General features: G+C 35.9%; 1 long non-coding RNA gene across 1 annotated transcript; it reads right to left on the minus strand.

Moving 5' to 3' along the window:
- Positions 1 to 271: 271 nt before the first annotated feature.
- Positions 272 to 4708, minus strand: LOC128010784 (uncharacterized). Its single transcript, XR_008182448.1, has 6 exons — positions 2610 to 4708; positions 2201 to 2389; positions 1731 to 1855; positions 1594 to 1645; positions 1372 to 1508; positions 272 to 714 (listed from the first exon to the last, which is right to left on the minus strand). It is a non-coding gene; the product is annotated as an uncharacterized LOC128010784 (long non-coding RNA).
- Positions 4709 to 6880: the final 2172 nt, after the last annotated feature.

Below are 6880 nucleotides of genomic sequence, written 5' to 3' on the forward strand. Positions count from 1 at the left end.
AAACAAGATAAAAGATCCCAAAAAACTTTTGATCTGTTTCTTATTAAAATTTGTTGTATGCTTAAATAATAATAAAAATAAATCGCCAGTGGGTTAGGAAAAATAAACTTTGAACAAAAATAACAATTATTATAACCTTAAACAGTAATCTTATGAAATAAATTGACTTTGGAAGCAAAATTGCATGAGATAAGGCTTTTCCCCAGTGGGGTGAGAAACTCTGAATCAACTGAAATAAATGCATCTTGTTTTTAATGTTTAGTGTTTTTATTTGTATTTTATTTTTTACTTAAAAATGACAAAAATCCCAAATTATATTTTGCATTCATGGGGAGTTTAACATTAAACCATTAAAACTTCAAAAGGTACAGACAGATATAAACTAATTAAAGAAAATAAAAGTGAAATGGAAAAATGTGATCACTGAAACATGAGTTCCCTTATCTGTTGTACAAAAACAAATCAGCTATGACCCACGCAAAAGTAACTGTTTTTTCACCTTGAGCAGCTCTTTAAAATTGTATATATATATACATATATATTCAGTCTGTGAAAACTCCAAATAGAGATCAGAGAATGAAATATGAAGTGAATAAGCTGAAGTCCCCTGAGGTGTGGCTTCTGGTAACGTCTACTTCCAGGTCAGAGGTTAAATTGCGCTGCTCATCTCAAAGGCAGGAACTGACTTCCTTTGGCTGCCACAACTCCTCAAATCTAAAAAGCCAAACACAATATACTCAGTTGTGATGCATATTCATAATTTATCGCAGAGAGATCCTTTTCTTACGAACCGAAAATCAATTTGTGGATTGTACATTAATAATTCGTTTTGATTAGATGTGGTTCTTGGAGAGGACGAAGACGAATAAAAACAAAGCACCTTTGAAATATCAACAAATGTGGCGGAGTCGTTTTTGTTTGTTTGTTTATTTTTTATCCCTGTACATCTGAAGCAAAGCCTCCCTCTTGATACAAACAACAGGCATCTCATATGTCTTCCATGAGACAGTAATTAATATCTAATCAAAGTCAACACTCTCTAACGCACAAAGAACTATTAAATATGTAATCAAAGAAAACACTCCACATGCCACAAAGGAAACCACGCCCCTCTTCTGCATGCCTTTGCTGTCATGGAAATGAAATCATCTCTGCCTCATTAGAATTTTTTTCTAAACCTTCAGGCTTAATTAGACGGCTTTTCCTATTCATTTTGAAGTTTGCTCTTTTCAAACGAATGATCAAATCACTTCTAAAGTTGGAAACATGGAGGTATGCCATGTGGACGTATTTGCGAGAGCTGCCACTGCAGGGAATGAAAAATAGAAGAGTATTGAAAGTTCAGCCCTCAACCTGTGACATGAGTGTTACCTCAGCTGAGAGACCGAGCTTCTTGCAGCAGGAGTTGCAGGTGTGCTTGATAACAAAGCTCTGGATTGCATCACCACCCAAACTGGCAGGTCCAAACGCCATCTCTCCAGAGGACCTACAACTGGAGAAAACGTTACCTAGGAGCAGAGGAAGCAAATGCATTGAGAAGTACAAAATTTAGCAGATATATTTAAACATTTAGGACACTACGCATACCTATACCTTTTATCATCAGCTCTGATCAGTGAGGGGTCTATGAGGTCTGCTCTCACACCTTCAGCCAAAAATAAAGATACTATTCATCAACTTTCCAATAATAATAATAATAACAATTACAGGCTTGTAAGCCTATCTTATACCTTGTAGATCCAACACTAGCAGTTCCCTGTTGGTATACTCTTATGTCCAGTGAGAGAACGCTAGTATTGCTTCTTCCAGACCAGAGGAAGGTGAGATCTCCTCTCCTGTGTTATTGTTGTTTTTCCTTAATAAAAACCTTAATTCCTTAATAATGTCATCATAATAACACAGAAAGGATTTATAATGCTGTCCTTGCACAGTGCTGGGTGCATGAGTTTCTATGTCTATATGTTTTAATTTGTTCATATTTAAATTAATATATATATTTTTTAAATCTTTTGGAATAAAGATAATTCTTAAAAAATTTTTAAGAACCTTTTTTTTCTAATTAAAGGACCTTAAACTGGTATTGGTATAGTGTTTTTTTTTTTTTTTTTTTTTTTTTTTACAATCCTTTCATGTCAATCATGTAAGACATGTGAGTTGACATAAAGATGGCTATGATGGTTCAAATATAATTCACACTTACTCAGACCAATTCTTCCCCATTTGGACGCCTTTCTGTGCTTGTGCCACATTGAGCTGTGACAGAGTCATGTGACTGAGGAGAATGAGAGGGGGCGGCAGCCACGGCTTCTCCTGATATGTCATGATGTAACAATAGCTGTTGTATTTCCACAGCTTACGGGATATGGAGCTCATATCAAAGTAAACATTGCTGTGAAGTAAATAATAAGGCAAAGTAGGTTAAACCATCATAAAGAAACCAAGACTCAACAATATACAAACACAGACTCCTGCAACAATCTTCCACTCTGGATGTCATGGCGCATTTTAGTCCAACAACTCAACAGACCAAAGTACCATCACACTAGGAAACCAATGAAAATGTGTTATTGAATGATGCTTATGCCAAGTCATGAAGATGAAGTGCATACTTGAATAATGCAATGAGTACATTGACCATGATAATGTACTGAACAAGAAGGTAGACGGCCTGCAGGAACGGGTTGAGGAATGCTCCAGGGACACAGGTTTCAGGATTACTACAGGCTGTCAATACAAAAAGGGATGATCACAATAGGATATATCATAAAATATCTTACAAATGTTAATAGATAATAGTAATAATAGAGAAGATTGTATACAAGACATGAAGAGTGGACCATAACCTGACAACCAAGAAATAGAAGCTATGGGAAAAGGTTTATTCAAATCAGATGAACTGACCAGACTGAATGGTGTCCTTTTGTCTCACTCACCATCAATCTCTCCATCATGCACCTCCACAAAGATCATCCAGTAGGGCTGAAAGACTACATCTCTGACAAGACTCCAGGACAGATCCTCATTTAGGTGACAGAATAGACTTCCTGGACGTGCCAAAACTGACCAGCACAATCACCATAATGACTACGATATAAAACATGTTGCTCATCTGTGCAACATGATGAGCATCTTCTTGCAGATCTTCTTGAACCAGAACGAGGCGTTATCTGGCTCAGCTCGGTGTTCATCTCGGTGTTCAGTTCTCTCTTCACAGCAGTTCAGTCAGTGTACTGTTTGAATACATGTATCACTCCGGGAGATTGACACTTCCTCTAAGTTCAAACAAACCAGACACATTAAAAAAGTTAACAGCTTAAGTCATTTGTGGATTAATGTGTATTGGAGACGCAAACCGTTTCAAACGATTTAGTTTGATTTGGTAAACTGGTTCAAGAAGATCCGGTTACATCGAGTGATTTGTTCGCGAACCGGATATCACAAACTACTTTGTTTTGACTCTCTCTCACAACAGACACGGAAGAGAAGACAATGATGAACAAAGTCATAGTTTTATAGCGCAATCCTCTACCAATTGAGCTACAGGAACACAAATGACTGTTTATATATATAAATATATGTGTGTGTGTATGTGTGTGTGTTTGTGTGTGTGTTTGTGTGTATTAAAAGACAGTTTCTTTCTTTGAGAATAAGTCTATTCTTCAGTGTCATGTGATCCATTAGAAATCATTCTAATATGCTGATTTGGTGCTAATTAAGTTAGTAAATTATGTCAATTTTCCCACAAAAATTCTAACAATAATTGTCTGACTCCCTGTTGACTCCCACCCAATGAAGAACAGAAATAGCTTCAAGGTTGTGCTCTATACTAACCTGCCTGTCATCCTCAATGATGTGTCGAAGGAAATGATCTGAGGAGCCTAAAGCTATAAAATACAGATGTAGTCTACTTATAATAAGAAGGATCAGAGATATGTGCTTATATCAGATACAAAAGCTTCATGTAAGCTGTAAATGGGAATTAATCTGTTGTAGAGCTGTTCCAGACGAGAAATGGTCAAGAAGCGGCTCGTGGTCATGCCTTCTCAATCAGCAGCTTCACAAAACTGACACCATCCATTAACAATGCATCCAACATGGTTTGCTCCAGAGATCCCATCTACCAAATCCGGCACTGGATTATACACATCTGTTCTAACTCCTAAATACATGATTCCTGGCTGTAAAATCACAACTGGACCTGCCACTGTTGCCCGTACACCAGAATGTTGTCCTTCGCTACATCAGCTCTGTCCCAGGCCAACGTGATATTTAGCTGCTCCTCAGGGGAAGCTCTGGTACCTGTATTTTAATGAATTCAACATTTAATTCACATGATAACATTATTACATACCTCTAAGTGATGTAATCGGGATCGCAGCATCTGCCTCTTGAAGGTCCTCAGAATCAAAAAGAGTGATCTAAAATGAAAAATTGTCTAAGTTTCCGTTTAAAAGTTACAAGTTACTGATTAAAAAAATCAGTCCATAAAGAAAAACAAATTTTAACCAACACAGATGGCCAGCATTAAAACAGATTTGTAAACTAGTGGCACTGTTGTTGTGTCATGTTCAGTATAGCCAGCAGTTATTTAAACCTGGCTCTCATGCCAATATATAAATGCATGTAACTCTAGAAGACACCCAGAGGATATGATCTTCTCTTAACATGCCTTTGGCATTTCTTCTTCACAAGAGTGATTCATACCCAATCAAAGAATCTGTGCGCCTGGGGACCAAATTAATCCCTTCTACTCGATTAATATGGAAATATGTTTCATGCACCATCATTCCAATTATTCTGTTCTCTCTTAATTTAGAAGCTCGGAGATGTGGGATGGGTGTGGTAAACTACCACATTCCGTTTGATGGAGGCTTAGCATCAGAGCTAACGGCGTAGTGACAGAGACCGATACACAGAAGGCATCTTATCACACTAAACAACCAGTGTTTACCGCCAAGTAGGAGGAGAGAGGAAGAAGATAGGAGAAGAGGAAACAGCCAGAGAAATGCAGAAGTGGATTTGAATATGTTGCACTAGAAGACAACAACTTTGCTGATGAGTGTGGAGTTCAAGATTAAGTGAGGACTGAATGGTATTTCATAACTGACGATTAGAATTTGCAAACTGATCTGTATCTCCTGAAACCATGACAGTGGACATTTTTTGTTTTAGTTAAAGGGTTAGTTCACTAATGAAAATTTGTCCATTTTCTACTCACCCTCGAAGCATCCTAGGTGTATGTGACTTTCTTCTTTCAGAATAACTGGAGTTATATTAAAAATTTCCTTGGTCTTCCAAGCCTTTCAATGGGCTAAGTGTGTGTTTGTTGTCAACAGTTCAGAAGACGTGATATAAAGTGCACGTCAAAAACTGAATTGGTAAATAGAATTATTTTAAAAGGTAATAAAATGACAAAAACACATTACAACATTTTCAAAACTGAAACTAAAATGAAAACTAAACTGAAACTATGAAATTAATACAGAATATTTAAAATATGATAATAGTATATAAATAATGCTAAAATAGCACAGATGTGGTCATAAAGAAATACAGATATACATAAACTTTACACATCTGAGTTAAGGCTTCTCTGTGCAAATTCTGCATAAAAACCAGATTCATTTATGCCTGCTCTGACCCACTTCACCTGTATATCAAAGTATACAGTTATAAAATGCATTTAATTATGACATCACTGAGAGAACTAAACTGTTTTATGTAAAGACATCTAAAATCGAAGACACTTCAAAAGCACCTCTGTGCCACCTTTGCAGTGTAAATTTGGCATTTTATTATTTTGTTATTTTCACAGATATAGCCTACATACAATCTTATATTGTCTGTGTTGTCCATAAAATTTTACAAAGTTTCATTATTTTTGTTATTAATTAACACTACGGACTTTTTTTAAAGACTCTTTTATAAAATACTTCACATTTAGGAAACAAAAAACAAAACAAAAAAAGAAACTTGCATTATTGTGAGATGGAAAATTATGTCTATACATCCAGAAATTATTAGTTGAAATTACCAGGCACAGATGGGGAAAAATAATTCCTAACTTAAAATCACTGTTGCCAACTTAGTGATTTTTTTTTTTTTTTTTCAAAAAGCACCTAGCAATAAATGTAGTTATTTTTATGTAGTTAAGTTTTTTGGCAACATATTGCAACATTTTTAAAGTGACTCAAATGAGGCATATTTTCATCTAAATTACATGAAAATAGGAAACCATTGAACATATAGCCAGCAAAACAGCACATCAGCCTGGAGAGAGCTGGAGAAAGATAACAGTACAAACATCCAATGTGCATAAAGTTGCTAGTTCCAATTGGTCAAATAATAAATGCACATTATGAAACAGCATGTTATTAGCTATATATAACCCCAACCCATACAGTTCTAGCCATTTTCTGCCAGGATGTTATCCTTTAAGTTGTAACCCTGTAACCTTAAAACACTAAATGCAGTGTGAAATTTAAAAACACAGGTAAAAAACCTGCAAAAAAAATAAATATGGATTGTTATTTCATATTAAATCTGCAATAGGTGATTGCCTTCAGAAACATTTTTTGTTATACTGGTTGAAAGGCTCCTCACATCCCAATAGCAATCATTAAGTTAAGTGGTTTACATTTATTTATCTGTATTTATTTATTCTGTATTTATTTATTTATTCTGTGTAAGGACCAAGAAATTTACGTCTCGGTCCGAGCGTTTTAAATAGCTTTCCTACCAGCCTGTCAATGTATGTATGTATCTGCGTAACTTTGCGCACCCTGTTCGTGCAGACAGGATATAAGTCATCAGTGCGGTCACGCACGCTGTGCAGACCATAGACAGTAAAAGAAATGGACACAGCGACCCCATTGGAACT

Source organism: Carassius gibelio, chromosome A5 (genome assembly GCF_023724105.1).
Source record: "Carassius gibelio isolate Cgi1373 ecotype wild population from Czech Republic chromosome A5, carGib1.2-hapl.c, whole genome shotgun sequence".
NCBI lineage: Eukaryota > Metazoa > Chordata > Actinopteri > Cypriniformes > Cyprinidae > Carassius > Carassius gibelio.